At 42.5% G+C, this 14,811-nt stretch overlaps 1 long non-coding RNA gene across 4 annotated transcripts in view; it reads left to right on the top strand.

The window, feature by feature from the left end:
• Positions 1–14,811, top strand: part of LOC113903509 — a 90,578-nt gene that overhangs the window by 34,642 nt on the left and 41,125 nt on the right. Inside the window, exon 3 of one of the 4 annotated variants that reach the window (XR_003514155.1) lies at positions 10,304–10,413. The exons of the other annotated variants lie outside the window; for them this stretch is intronic. This is a non-coding gene — a long non-coding RNA (uncharacterized LOC113903509). The remainder of the gene's footprint in view (positions 1–10,303; positions 10,414–14,811) is intronic. 4 annotated transcript variants of the gene reach the window in all.

Raw genomic sequence — 14,811 nt, 5'->3', positions numbered from 1 at the left:
GAATAGTTAAGTCCCCTACATACAAACCTTCAGGTTGCAAATGTTCAAATGTGTATTCCATCAACGTCAGGCATGAGTGAAACTGCATCTCGCCCTCCGTCTCCTATTGCTGATGACCCTTCAGCTCTACCATCTCCCACCTCCTCTCCCTCCTCCAGTCAGTAACTCTTCTTGCCTGTCCACTCGATGCCAGCCCTGTGTGCCAGCTGTTGTATTCTAGTACTGTACTTCAAGGTACTGTACTGGCAGATTAAAAATGTTTTCCTTGTTTGTTTTTTATGTATTATTTGTGTGAAAAGTATTGTAAACCTATTACAGTACAGTACTGTATAGCCGAACATGTTAGTTGGGTAGGTTAGTTGTTAGTTGTTGGATTTATGAATAGAGTAGACTTATGAACATGCTCTTGGAATGGAACTGGTTCAGTTGTAGAGGGCTTAACTGTATACATATAATACACTCACTCTACTCTCCTCATCCCCAACTCTGTATCCTCTTGCCAATGAAAAATTAATCAGTTGATCTAGGAAAGAAACAGGAAATTTTACTTGAGCCAAATACATGTATATATTTGTATGCACATATATACATATGTGTGTGTGTGTGTGTGCTCAGTCTTGTCTGACTCTTTGTGACCCCATGGACTGTAGCCCGCCAGGCTCCTCTGCCCAAGGGATTCTCCAGGCAGGAATACTGGAATGGATTGCTATTTCCTTCTCCAGGAGATCTTGACCCAGGGATCAAACCCACGTCTCCTGTGTCTCCTGTATTGGCAGGCAGATTTTTTACCACTGCATCACCATGGAGTATAAAACATGTAAATCATATCTGCACAGCTTGTAAATTTCCACCAATTTAAAATTATATTTATTAATCATACAAACCAAGAGATGCAGTATCACCAGCACCCCAGAGGCATGCTTGGGCTCACTCCAATCACTTTCCTCCCAAAGGAATGACCATCCTGACTTTTAGCACTGTACACGAGGGCCGCACAGCCAATTTTGTCCCCTCCCAGCCCACTCCACCCTCCTCTGCCCAACTCTGTATCTTCTTGCTAACAAAAAATTAATCAGGTGGCCTAGGAAAGAAATGGAAATTTTTACTTGAGCCATATTGAGGATTCTAATCCAGGAAGAGCCTCTCAGAAAGGTTTGAGAACTGTTCCACCCATTAGAGGTCAAAGCACAGTTGTCTGAGTTTTTGGAGACCGAGGGCGGCACATTGGATGACATGTGATTGACAGTTTACACAGCCCAGATCTGTAAGTACAAAGTGATGGGTCATTGCGGCCCCTACAATATGGAGGAGGAATGTTTTCTTTAAGGAGTTGTCTTGTTGGTGCCGGGAGAAGGTTGCCCTTTGCGGTTAAACAGGTATTTCTGCTGATGGGGGAGTCTGCCTGATGCATAACGCAGATACAAAATGCACAATGTGGGGAGAGAGTGGGCCAAAGGGCAGAGAAAATTCTTTCATGTTTAAATTTTTCTTGTCTTGCCATAAAAATGAATTTTATTTCATGCTACCATTTCATCTGAAAATATTTCAGTATGTAAGTCTAAAACACAGAGACCTAAAATATAAGCATGATGCCATAATAACATTTTAAAGCTTAACCATAATAACTGGCAGCAAATATCCTGAAGATAGAAATTTCCTTGCTTGTCTCATAGGCGTGTGTATTCAGTTGTGTCTGACTCTTTGCAGCCCCATGGATTGTAACCCACCAGGCTCCTCTGTCCATAGAATTTTCAGGCAAGAATACTGGAGTGGGTTGCCATTACCTCCTCCAGGGGATCTTCCCGACCCAGGGATCAAACCCAAGTCTCTGGTGTCTCCTGCTTTGGCAGGAGAATTCTTTACCACTGCGCAACCAGGGAAGTCCTGGTTTGTCTCAAAGGTTTAAGATATTGGAAGTTGCTTGAATTATGATCTAAATAAGATCCACAGGGGTTCGGAAATGTTTTTTTAACCTGAAGGTTCCCCTTCTCCCTTTCCCAGTTCCTAGCACTTTCCCCTCCTGTTTTCTCTCTTCCTCACTGAAATGTTATTTTATTTTTTTGGTTGTTGAACTGGATATTTATTCTACAGAACTTCCCATGGTCTGACCTTCATCACTGCATGCTGTGGTGGTGTTTATTACCTCTTTCTGTCTCATTTTGATTCTGTAACTTGGTAGTTGTTGGGTTTGATCCGATTCAATTTTGATATTTTGGCAAGAATCCTTCATAGGTGGAGTGGAGTTCTTCTAGACACACAAGGCTGGTTGTCTCCTGGTTGTGATGTTTGCAGCCATAGATTATCATTGTTTAGACCCACTGTCATTATGGATTTGTAAAATGGTAATATTCTATTATTTCTTTTTCATTTATTAGACATAATGCTTCTAAAAAGAGAAAATTACCCTCATCAAAAATTTGATTACCCTGAGGGTCAGTTTATATAGGAAATGAAGAATAAACGCTCAATTTTTACCTTTTTATTTACAGCAAAATAAAAATGAGTTGGTGGCCTACTACCTTTGACAGGTGACTTTTGATTCCTGGGTCGGGAAGATATCCTGGAGAAGGGAGCGGCTATCCGTTCCAGTATTATTGCCTAGAGAATTCCATAGACAGAGGAGCCTGGTGGGCTGCAGTCCATGGGATCTCAAAGCCTTGGATACAACTGAGTGACTAACATTTGCACTTTCCCTTTTCATGAACTCTTGTCATGCTTTGAAACATTTTTTAAAAATGTAAACCTACTTAAAAATTAAAAAAATTTTTTTCCGATGTTGGGGGTCAAAAAGGGAGGGGGCGCCAACCTACAATATGTCTTGCCAACCTCTTAGAGACCTTGGCACTGGAATCCATCTTGGCTAAAAGATGTGCACATACATCAGGAAGGACTTTGAGTCAGATCAGAAATGCTCAACGAGCAAGATGATTGGCCAGAGGGAACCTAGAGAGCTGCCCTACAGAGACAATACAAGCCATCCTAAAAGCACGAAGTCCTCCAAGCCCACTCATCCGCATGTACTTTCTCCTGATAAACACTTAACCTGTTACACTACTCAGTCTTTTAGTTGAATTTTTAAATCCTTTTTATTTTAGATTGGAGTAGAGGTGATTACTCTTGCCTGGAAAATCCCATAGATGGAGGAGCCTGGTAGGCTGAAGTCTATGGGGTTGCAAAGAGTCGGACACGACTGAGTGACTTCACTTTCACTTTTCATTTTCATGCACTGGAGAAGGAAATGGCAACCCACTCCAGTGTTCTTGCCTGGAGAATCCCAGGGACGGGGGAGCCTGGTGGGCTGCCGTCTATGGGGTCGCACAGAGTCGGACACCACTGAAGCGACTTAGCAGCAGCAGCAGCAGAGGTGATTAACCATGTTTCAGGTGTATAGCAAGTGATTCAATTATACATATACATGCATCTATTTTTTTTCAAATTATTTTTCCATTTAGGTTCTTACATAATATTGAGCAGAGTTCCCGGTGCTACACAGTAAGTCCTTATTTTAAATATAGCAGTGTGTACATGTCCATCCCCAAATCCTGATCTATCTCTTCTCCCCCAACCTTCCCTCAGGTAATCGTAAGTTTGTTCTCTAAGTCTGTGAGTCTATTTCTGTTTGTAAATAAGCCAAGGGATCTATGTTGAATTTTTTTTCTCCAAAGAAGACAAGGACCAGGGAGAGACTTACATCACACCCAGAGGCCCTCATCGACTAGTGGCTAGGATTTGGCACTCTAAGTGCCACAGTCTGGGCTTGATTCCAGGATAGGGAACTGAGATCCAGATTTGAGCTGCTGTACCTCAAGCCCCACCCATCAATCAGAACTAGCTTGCAAGGCAGAGCAGCTGGAAGGCTTTGAATGGATGTTTCCGATTCTCTGCCAATCTGAAGATTTGAATCTCAAAGGTGGGCTTCCTGTGCCTTCCCTTTCTCTGGCAGGAGACCACCCCCTGCCAGAGAAAGTGATGGGGAAATGTTTGTAGAAGAGAGACTTCATTGCGATTTCATTTTCAAAAAGACTATGATTTACTGAGCTTGGACGATGTGCTTTTATCCATTACCCACTTATCTCTGGATATCACCTGGGTTTGATCCCTGGTCGAGAAGATCCTTTGGAGAAGGGAATGGCAATCCACTCCAGTATTCTTGACTGGAGAATCCCATGGATAGAGAAGCCTTTGTGGGCTACGGTCCAGGGGGTCACAAAGGGTCAGACACGACTGAGTAACTAACACACACCCACTTATCTCAGAAACATTGTGATGATATGAACTCAGATCCCTTTTTATAGAAGAAGAAAATGAGGTTAGCAAAGCCAGAAGCTCATCGGGACCACTTGGCTTGTCAGAAGCCTACAGGGCCTCTCATCTGTCTGTGTGGCTTCTAGGCAAAGTGGTTTCATATCCCCCTGTTCACAGCCCTCTGTGCTGGGCTTTCTGGGGCACAGAGCCCTGCCTGCTCCACAAGACACCTGCGACACCCTTTGAGGACCACATTTCAGGCTTCCTCTTGACATGATACCTCTCCCACCTCCCTCCCCCCAAGAAAGGAGGCCTTCTCGGACCCTCTACGTAAAATGGCAGCCCCCACTTCCTTGTCCTGCCCCCTTTCCTGGTTTTGCATCAGTGCCTTCTATATAAATATTTTGCATCAGTGCCTTCTATATAAATATTTTGCATATTTATTGTGTTTGTTGCTTGCCTGTCTCCCCATTAGAATTTATGCTCCACGGGAGCAGGGATTTCGGCCTGTTTTGTCCACTGCTGTGTCTCTGTGTAGAGTAGTCTCTCAGAGTGCACGCAGAGCTGTGTACCCAGGGCTCCGGGTTGTCTGCTACCTGTGTGGGTTGGAAATGCATCTAACCTTCAGGCGGACTCCCCATCAGCATTTTATCACGGTGATGCCTTCGGGGCCCGAATGATCTGCATTTCCCGGTTCCTACCAGGAGGTGGCAGTGTACTCGCTCAGCCGGAACCGGCTCTGCTGAGGTTTCCCTGATGCAGCAGCGGCTTGGTGCCTCTGGCCCAGGACTGCCCCCATTGCTGCTGCTGCTGCTGCTAAGTCACTTCAGTCGTGTCCGACTCTGTGCGACCCCATAGACGGCAGCCCATCAGGCTCCGCCGTCCCTGGGAGTCTCCAGGCAAACACACTGGAGTGGGTTGCCATTTTCTTCTCCAATGCGTGAAAGTGAAAAGTGAAAGTGAACTCGCTCAGTCGTGTCCGACCCCTCAGCGACCCCATGGACTACAGCCTTCCAGGCTCCTCTGTCCATGGGATTTTCCAGGCAAGAGTACTGGAGAGAGAATTCTCTGTCGATCTACGCCTGAAAGACCTGTCATAAAACCAGATGAAAAGCCCTTCTCTATTTATCCTGCTGAAGTCAGAACAAATCGTTAGTAACACTTAAACATAGATCACGGGGCCTGGTCAAGTATACATTGAAATTACCTGCAAGAAATTCTTGGGGGGCACTTTCATTTATCTTGGGATGTTTCTTCGTTGTGATTGTTTAAATATCTCCCCTCCCCCACCTTCCCAAACACCTCTATGCCAGTTGTTTACTGAGCTAAATTGAACAACTATTTCTTATGTGCCAGACAATTTGGGGAAAACATAGAAATTTTCTTTTGGGAAAATGTTCTTTGTTAAAAATTAAAAAGCAGAAAAATAAGAGCACAGTTCATGTAGCTTTCAACATGAGTAAATATATTTTGATGCTACTGCTGCTGCTGCTAAGTTGTTTCAGTTGTGTCTGACCCTGTGCGACCCCACAAGAGGGCAGCCCCTAGGCTGCCCCGTCCCTGGGATTCTCCAGGCAAGAACACTGGAGTGGGTTGCCATTTCCTTCTCCAATGCATGAAAGTGAAAAGTGAAAGTGAAGTTGCTCAGTCGTGTCCAACTCTTAGCGACCCCATGGACTGCAGCCTACCAGGCTCCTCCATCTATGGGATTTTCCAGGCAAGAGTACTGGAGTGGGATGCTAGGCATGTTTAATAATCATGCAAGAAGTATTACAGATTAAAGAGCAAGACAATTTAATAAACATTTCTTGGGCACCTCCTGTGTTTCTGGCACTAAGTTCAGTTCAGGGAAATAAAATAAGAATCAAAAAAGGTCATTGCTTCCAAGGAACCTAATCCCTAGTGAGAGTCAAAGATATTTGTACAATAAATTATGATACAAACAGAATAAAATATATGATAAAAAAATAAACTGAAAGTGTTCATAGACTATTCACCAAGATCTTTTCTTTTTTTTTTCCGTGCAGTCATGTCTGACTCTTTGTGACCCCATGGAATTCTCCAGGCCAGAATACCGGAGTGGGTAGGGAATCTTCCCAACCCAGGGATCAAACCCAGGTCTCCCACATTGCAGGCAGATTCTTTACCAGCTGAGCCACATGGGAAGCCCAAGAATACTGGAATGGGTAGCCTATCCCTTCTCTAGGGGATCTTCCAGACCAAGGAATTGAAAGTCATCTCTCAAAGATACTACGGGACCAACTCATTTTTATTATGCTGTAAATAACAAGGTAAAACTTGAGCATTTATTCTGTATTTTCTATATAAAGCAGAGTCTCCTGCATTACAGGTTGATTCTTTACCAGCTGAGCAATGAGGGAAGCTCGTTCACCAGGATAGACTGTATATATTCTGAGTCATACAGAGACTTCACTTGAGGTGAAAGAATAAACTTGGATCTGTTACAACTGATTGCTGTAAGAAAAACTAGTTCCTCATTGATATCAAAAGGTGTTATGTCATTAAAAACTTTGGTATGAATACAGTGATAAAATTAAAAACAGAAAAATTAGGATCTAAAAGAAAGTACTTAAGGATTCCAAGGCTAAAGTGTATGTATGTTTTGTGAGTCAATCAACTCCCAAAGAAGTCTATCAATAATAGATAGATGATGTTTTGCTGATGTTTTGATGATGGTATTTATGTAAATCTACAGTTATATATGTGGAGTTAATAAATAAATAAATATTGATTAAAAATAAAGTTGATACCAGCAATGTTGCACAGGAATGTAGAAGCTGGAAGAAATAATTTTGGTCAGGGAAATCAGAGAAGACTTCCTGGAAGAGGTGGCTTTTACACCATCCCTTGAAAGATGAGCAGGACTTTGGTAGAATGAGAATGGGAAAGAAGTGTATTCCAAGCTAAGACACAGGCAAAACCAGAAGCCCAGAAGTGTGATCATTTTGTGCTCTTGTGTATTTGGAGTGTGGGGCTGGGGTTAAATGTGGATTGTGTGGATCTAGGAATGTCCAGTTCCTAAACAGGCAGGAAGCCCAAAAAGGAAGAAAGAATAAAGGGGAAAAAAAGGGTCAAGGTCTGGCAAATAGATGCTTACTGTGGATTATGAGAACCAAGAAGTAAATCAGAACATGTGACAGCAGTGGCCCTCTTCCCACCTCCCAGTTCTTCCCATTTAAACAAAAATTCTTCCTTTACTTATTTTCGGCTGTGCTGGGTCTTTGTTGCCACACAGGCTTTTCTGTGGTTGCGGCAAGTGGGGGGTGCCCTCTAGTTGCGGTGTGTGGGCTCCTCACTGCGGTGGTCTCTCTTGTTTTGGAGCACGGGCTCTAGGGCGTGTGGGCTTCAGTAGTTCTGGCACATGAGATTCGTTGCCCTGCAACATGTGAAATCTTCCTGGGAGAGGGATCAAACCTGTGTCCCCTGCATTGGCAGGCAGAGTCTTAACCACTGGACTGCCAGGGAAGTCCTCCCTTCTTATTCCAGTTTTACTGGAAGAATAAAATGGAAATAGCAAAATATTATCCCTTCTTCTTCCACCTCTTGACTGTCTGGAAAGAGTAATTAATAACTAAAACTACAGGCAATGTTCTGTTGTTTGGATGTACAGTTTATCTCTCCATTCCCCTACTAGAGGGCATCTTGATTTCTTTCAAGTTTTTAAAATTATGAATAAAAGTAGTATAAACATTCATGTTCAGGTTTTTGTGTGGACATAAAAGTTCAGCCCTTCTGGGTAAATACCAAGGAGTTTGATTGCTGGATTGTATTGTAAGAGTACGTTAAGCTTTGTAAGAAACTGCCAACTGACTTCTGAAGTGTCTGTACTATTTTGCATTTTCACCAGCAATGAATGATAGTTCCTCTTGCTCTGCATCCTCACCAGCATGTCAGCGTTTTGAATTTTGGCCATTCTAATAGGTGTGTAGTGGTATTTCACTATTGTTTTCATTTGCAATTCCCTGATGACATAAGGTGTTGAACAATTTTTCATATATTTATTTGCCATTTATCTGTCTTTGGTAAGCTATATGTTCAAGTCTTTTATCTTTTTTAAAATTAAGGTTTTTTTTAATTGTTGATTTTTAAGAATTCTGTATATATTTTGGATAATAGTCATTTATCAGAGATGTCTTTTACAAATACATTATCTCAGTCTACAGATAGTCTTTTTCTTTTGACAGTGTTTTTCTCAGAGCAGTTTTTAATTTTAATGAGGTCCTGCTAACCAATTATTTATTTCATGGATTGGGCTTTTGGTGTTATATCTAAAAAAATCATCAGCTTACCCAGAGTTGTTTAGATTTTCTCCTACTTTTATAATTTTGCATTTTAAATATAGATCTGTGCATGAGAACAGACTTGTGGTTGCCAAGGGGGAGGGGGTGATGGTTTGGAAGTTTGGGGGTAACGGATGCAAACTCTTATATGTAGAATGGATAAGCAACACATTTCTACTGTATAGCATAGGGAATTATATTCAATACCCCATGATAAGCCATACTAGAGAATAATATGAAAATGAATGTATATTTATGTATAATTGAGTCACTTTGCTATACAATAGAAATTAACACAAAGTTGTAAATCAACTGTACTTGAATAAAAAATAAACAGAGGTATATGATCCATTTGAATTAATTTTTGTGAAGTGTGTGAGGGTGTGACAGAGATCTAGATTCATATTTTTGCACTTGAATGTCCAATTTTTCTAGCAACATTTGTTGAAAAGATTGTGTTTGTCTGTACTGCTCAATACATGAATGTGGGTCTATTTCTGGGCTCTCAGTTCTGTCCCATTGATATATTTGTGTCTTGAATTCAAGTAGCTACCATCCTTCAACTTTGTTCTCCTTCAGTATTTGGTTGGCTATTCTGAATCCTTTGCTTCTCCATACAAAGTTTAGAATCAAGTTGTCAATATCCATAAGATAACTCTCTGAGATTTTTATTGGGATTGCATTCAATCTTTAGACCAAGTTGGGAAGAATAGACATCTTGACAGCATTGACTCTTTTTGTTCATGAACATGGAATATTTCTCCAGTTATTTAGTTATTCTTTGGCCTGTTTAATCAGAGTTTTGTAGTGTTTTCAAATAGATTTTGTATGTATTGCTATATTTATACCTAAGTATTTCATTTTTAGATGCTAATGTAAATGGTATTGTGTTTTTAAATTCAAATTTGATTTGTTCATTACTGGTATGTAGAAACTGACTTTTATATATCAATCTTACATCCTTCGGCTTCGCTGTAACTATTTGTTAGTCTAAGGAATTTGTTGTTGTTGTTGACTCCTTTGGAATATATAGACAATCCTGTCATCTACAAAGACTGTTGTTTTCCTTTCCTGTCCAGTCCATACACTTTTTGTTTCTCTTTCTTGTCTCATTGCACTGGCCAGAATTCTAGTATGATGTTGAAAAGGAGTAATGAGAAGGGATACCCTTTTCTTGTCTCTGGTGGAGCCATTTTTAAGATTTCATTTTTATACTGTTCATTGCAAATGTATAGAAATACACTTGATTTTTGTATACTGGTCTTGTATCCTGACCACTCCATATGCAGTCTTCACATTTATCATTTTAATGGTTGCACACAATTTCATCAAGTAATACCCTATAATTTCCTTAATCTTCTCAACCGGTTAGATTTATATGCTGTTTATAAGGTTCTCATGTTTATAAACACTCCTGCTGGAAATAATTTTGCACATCCAACTATTTTCTTTGTAATTATTTCTTTAGACTAAAGGGTTAAAGGGAATGGATATTTTGTATGTTTCAAATTTTTATTGCCAAATTGGCCTTCAATGGAGTGTTAAAGCCTGAAGCTGATGCATACATGTGCTTATTACCTACAGCTCATCTAGCATCTCATGACAGCTTATCCAGTCTACCACAGTACAGCTGTTTTGTGAGATCACCAAAATATGAATAAGTTAGAAGGAACAGATGGCCCTTTGGCATGATGGTGTCCTGTTTTGTGTTGCGTCACTTTGACTTCCTTTAACTGTCGCCATTAATTCTCTTGTAGACATGCACAAGGCTACTGACTTGGTGAGAAAGGTGGGTATAAGCCTTTGGGAATCACCATCACTCCCATCAGAGCTAGAAACACGTCTTGGAGCACCCGCCCCATTGATGGTAAGTTGGTATCATCCTCTGCGTTGCACAAAGCAAATGACTGTCATCAAAATCATCAACATGGATGGTGCTTATCCCTCGCTCACTATGTACAGGGAACTGTGTTATGCGCCTAACATCTCCTTTAGTCTTCACAACCCTGTGAGGTAGGTAATGTTAATATTCCCATTTCATAGGTGAGTTAACTAAGTCTTTGAGAGAGTAAATAACCATTCAAGCTCTCTCCAGTAATAAGTATTGAACCAAGGGTTGAAGGTAGGTTTGTGTGGTCAGCGTCCTTGCACTAAAGCATCATGACGTATCTGAGGAACTGAAAGACTGCTTTGCAGAGATAATAGCAATAGTTTTATAAAGATACTAACATCTAAATCATTTGCTCCACCTCAAAAATAGCTCTGAGACATCACAGCACTGCAATGAAATGTTTAACCACCAAGTAAACAGCTTCAGACCAGCAGATGAAATAATTTGATTGTCCAGTTAACTTTCAGGGAAACTGGCCAGGTCTGCCTGTGGTCCACTCTGGCCATACGAGCTGGCCTTTCTGTTCACAAGTTCTGCACCTGTTTGGTATGCTAAGTCACTTCAGTCGTGTTCAACTCTGTGTGACCCCATAGACGGCAGCCCACCAGGCTCCCCTGTCCCTGGGATTCTCCAGGCAAGAACACTGGAGTGGGTTGCCATTTCCTTCTCCAGTGCAGGAAAGTGAAAAGTGAAAGTGAAGTTGCTCAGTCATGTCTGACCCTCAGCGACCCAATGGACTGCAGCCCCCCAGGCTCCTCTGTCCATGGAATTTTCCAGGCAAGAGTACTGGAGTGGGGTGCCATTCTGCTTTCAAACCCTTCCTTTCCTTGTGCCAGCTCCCTCACAGATACAAAAATAATAGCTTTCTAGTAGGCTCCAAAACCTCCTGCTTTTCATATAAGATGTGGAAATGATAAGACCATGCAGAAAAGTTGATGAAACTAGCGCTGAAATTTAGTAATGTTTCTAAAAATAGAGCTCTGAAAGATTTAACATTATAAGTCACTGTGATCCCCAGAGAAAAAGTGATGGTGGTGGAGGTGTCTTCCAGTAAGTGTGAAAGTGTTTTTTTCTTACCCCCTCAAGAACATTTTCCTTTGTAATGTGGGGTCGCCTGGCATTTTTCAAAGGACACAGATAGTGCTAGTGAATTCAGATGACAGTGAAGTTGTGGGGGGGGGGGGGTGGGGACCCTGGGGCAGTGATGGCAGGAACTTAGGATCAGGTCCTGACTCTGTTGGGTGACCTTGGACAGATCATGAGCCTCTGGGTTTAGTTTGCTTGTATGTGAAATAGGAGGTCACAATACCTTGCATCACAGAACTGCTGTGAAAAACAGCTCTAAGTGAGATACTATTTGGAAAAGAACTTTGGAAATAACAGAATTACCCAAATGTCAAGTAGCGGTTGCACCACCACTTTCAGCTTGTTTGAGTTGAGAGAGATTCAATCAGCTGAAGTGCCAGGGGCAAAGATCCTGTGTTTAATTTGATTTTCTGATATTTTCCAAGATTCAGTTAAAAGTTCTTACTGACACAAACCTTCTTAGAGATTTTTCCAAGCTTCACGTGGCCTCTTGCTTGTTTTATCCTTCTCCACTATGCTGAACGAACTTCCTCTTTAGTTAATGTGGTGTCTACCAGGTTTCTCTTTCATAAAGTTTCAAATTTCTCCTTTCTGATTAAAAAGTAATTTGTGGGGAGATACTTTGAGACTGCATAAGTATCCTGTTCCTATCAAGCCTTAACCGTTTGTTTTAATGGATTCTGATTCCCTTGTTCCTTCTACATCCCTTGGTGACTCTACTATAAGAAAGGGCTATCTCTTTCCCCCATTTATTATTATTATTTTTTATTGTGTGTGTGTGCTCAGTTGTGTCTAACTCTTTGTGGCCCCATGGACTGCAGCCTTCCAGGCTCCTCTGCCTGTCAGGCTCTTCTGTCCTTGGAACTTTCCAGGCAAGAATATTGGAGTGGGTTGCCGTTTCCTACTCTAGGGGATCTTCCCAACCCAGAGATGGAACCCACATCTCTGGCATCTCCTGCATTGTCAGGTGGATTCTTTACCAGTAGTGCTACTTGGGAAGCCCATTTTGTTTATGAAAACTCACAAACTCATGGATTGTCATTCAGTGCAATGGGGCATAATCTATCATTACCATTACTTTGATGGTCAGTTGTCTCCACTTTGACCAGAGGCAGGGGTTTAAGGGTGGCCAAGATTGTTTTTGGAGAAGGCAATGGCACCCCACTCCAGTACTCTTGCCTGGAAAATCCCATGGATGGAGCCTGGTAGGCTGCAGTCCATGGGGTCACTAAGAGTCGGACACGACTGAGTGACTTCACTTTCACTTTTCACTTTCATGCATTGGAGAAGGAAATGGCAACCCACTCCAGTGTTCTTGCCTGGAGAATCTCAGGGACTGGGGAGCCTGATGGGCTGCGGTCTATGGGGTTGCACAGAGTCAGACACGACTGAAATGACTTAGCAGCAGCAGCAGGATTGTTTTAATCAGGTATGGTGGGATGTACAGATATGACAATGACTATCATGAAAGGAGACCTGTGTCTTCCTCATGGATCCCTAGACATGGGAGGATGCTCACGAGACCATGTGGGGAAGCACCATACAGGGCCAGTCAGGAGACAGAGGAAGTGGGGGAAGAATGTGGGAGCCTTTATTATCATTTCCACAGGAAGGAATGGGTGAGGTGCGGTGGGTAGGGTCAGGATGGGCCGGTTTCACCCTTTCAGCAGGCTCTGAGCCCCAAGGACTGCCCTTCCTTGTCGAGAGCCTGGCCTTGGGGTGATTCAGGCAGGAGAATAGGGACCCTGACGCTGAGAGCCCAATAGAGGATGTGGTTGGGGTATGGGCTCCAGAATGGTTGATTTGCATAAGAAATGGTTGATTTTCATATGATTGCATATGAAAAACAGGCTCTGGAGGAGTTATTGACTATCTCTAGGAATTAGCTAATCCTGGGAGGGACAGTCCCTCCAAAGTCAGCAAGGCCACAGATGTCAGTGCACCAACTACAGAAACAGGGAAATGGCTCTTACAGGGAATCCCAAGCTAGCATCTATATCCTTTTGACATATCCCTGCCATTCTCTTGAGTTTTCCTTATTTTCTGGCACAAGAAGTCTGCCCTTCTTGTTTTGATATGAAGATCCATTTTGTCTGGCTTGTGAGCTTAGAATTGTTTTAACTTTCAAAAATCCAAAAGGAGAAAAACCAACAACCCTTAATTTCAAGTTCCGTGTTGTTGTGTCACTCAGTTGTGTCCAACTCTTCTCAACACGATGGACTGCAGCACACTGGGCTTCCCTGTCCTCCACTACCTCCTGGAGTTTGCTCAGACTCATTGAGTTGGTGATGCCATCCAACCATCTCAAGCTCCTAAAGGATTTCTAAATTCTGGCAACTGTGGGTTGGAGGTAGGCAGTCTTGTCTCCTCTGAGGATGTGGGTCTCGGATGCCAGAGAAAGGATCTAGGAAAAACTATGGGAGCATTAAGTCTCTGTGATCCTGTGTTTTCCTCATGGGTCGCCTCATTATTTCATCTATAGGGCATCTTAGGGAGCAAACTGGTTCTACTCCACTGGGTCTGGACCTAGTCTTTTCTTGGGAGTTTGGGCAAAGTCGTATTTAGGTCTGGAGATGTTGACCTACTGGATAGGACACTGGTTCATTAGACTGTGTTTGCGGGGAGCCCTCAAAGTGGGGAAGCAATTATAGTATATTAACACATGTATATGGAATCTAGAAAGATGGTTCTGATGAACCTGTTTGCAAGGGCAGCCATGGAGACACGGACATAGAGACCAGACCTTGGAACACGGCAGGGGTGGGGGGAGGAAGGAGCGGGCGGGATGTAAGGAGAGCGTAACATGGAAACGTACACTCCATATGTAAAATAGATAGCCAGTGGGAATTTGCTGTGTGACTCAGGGAGCTCAAACCTGGGCTCTGTAACAATCTAGAGGGGATGGATGGGGAGGGAGGTGAGAGGGAGGTTCAAGAGGGAGGGGACACATGTATACCTATGGCTGATTCACGCTGATGCTTGGCAGAAACCAACACAATGTTGTAGGACAATCATCCTTCAATTAAAAATAAATAAATTAAATTATATATTAAAAAAGGAGGGAGGGGGGAACCAGTACTGAGATCTAATGTGAAAGCGACAGCCATTGAGCTAGACCCGAGATCACATCAATTATGGGTGGACAGCCTGACTTCTTGTTTCTCCAAGTATGGAGCACAGACTAGCAACCCTGGCACCCTCCAGAAACTTGGTAGAAATGCAGACTCTTGGGCTCTGCCCCAGACTTGCTGAATCAGAATCCTTGTTTGAACATGATCCTGGAGGTTC

This window comes from Bos indicus x Bos taurus, chromosome 13, assembly GCF_003369695.1.
Source record: "Bos indicus x Bos taurus breed Angus x Brahman F1 hybrid chromosome 13, Bos_hybrid_MaternalHap_v2.0, whole genome shotgun sequence".
In the NCBI taxonomy this organism is placed as follows: domain Eukaryota; kingdom Metazoa; phylum Chordata; class Mammalia; order Artiodactyla; family Bovidae; genus Bos; species Bos indicus x Bos taurus.
The sequence above is the reverse complement of the archived record's forward strand: the minus strand, read 5'-3'. Positions and strand labels throughout refer to the sequence as shown.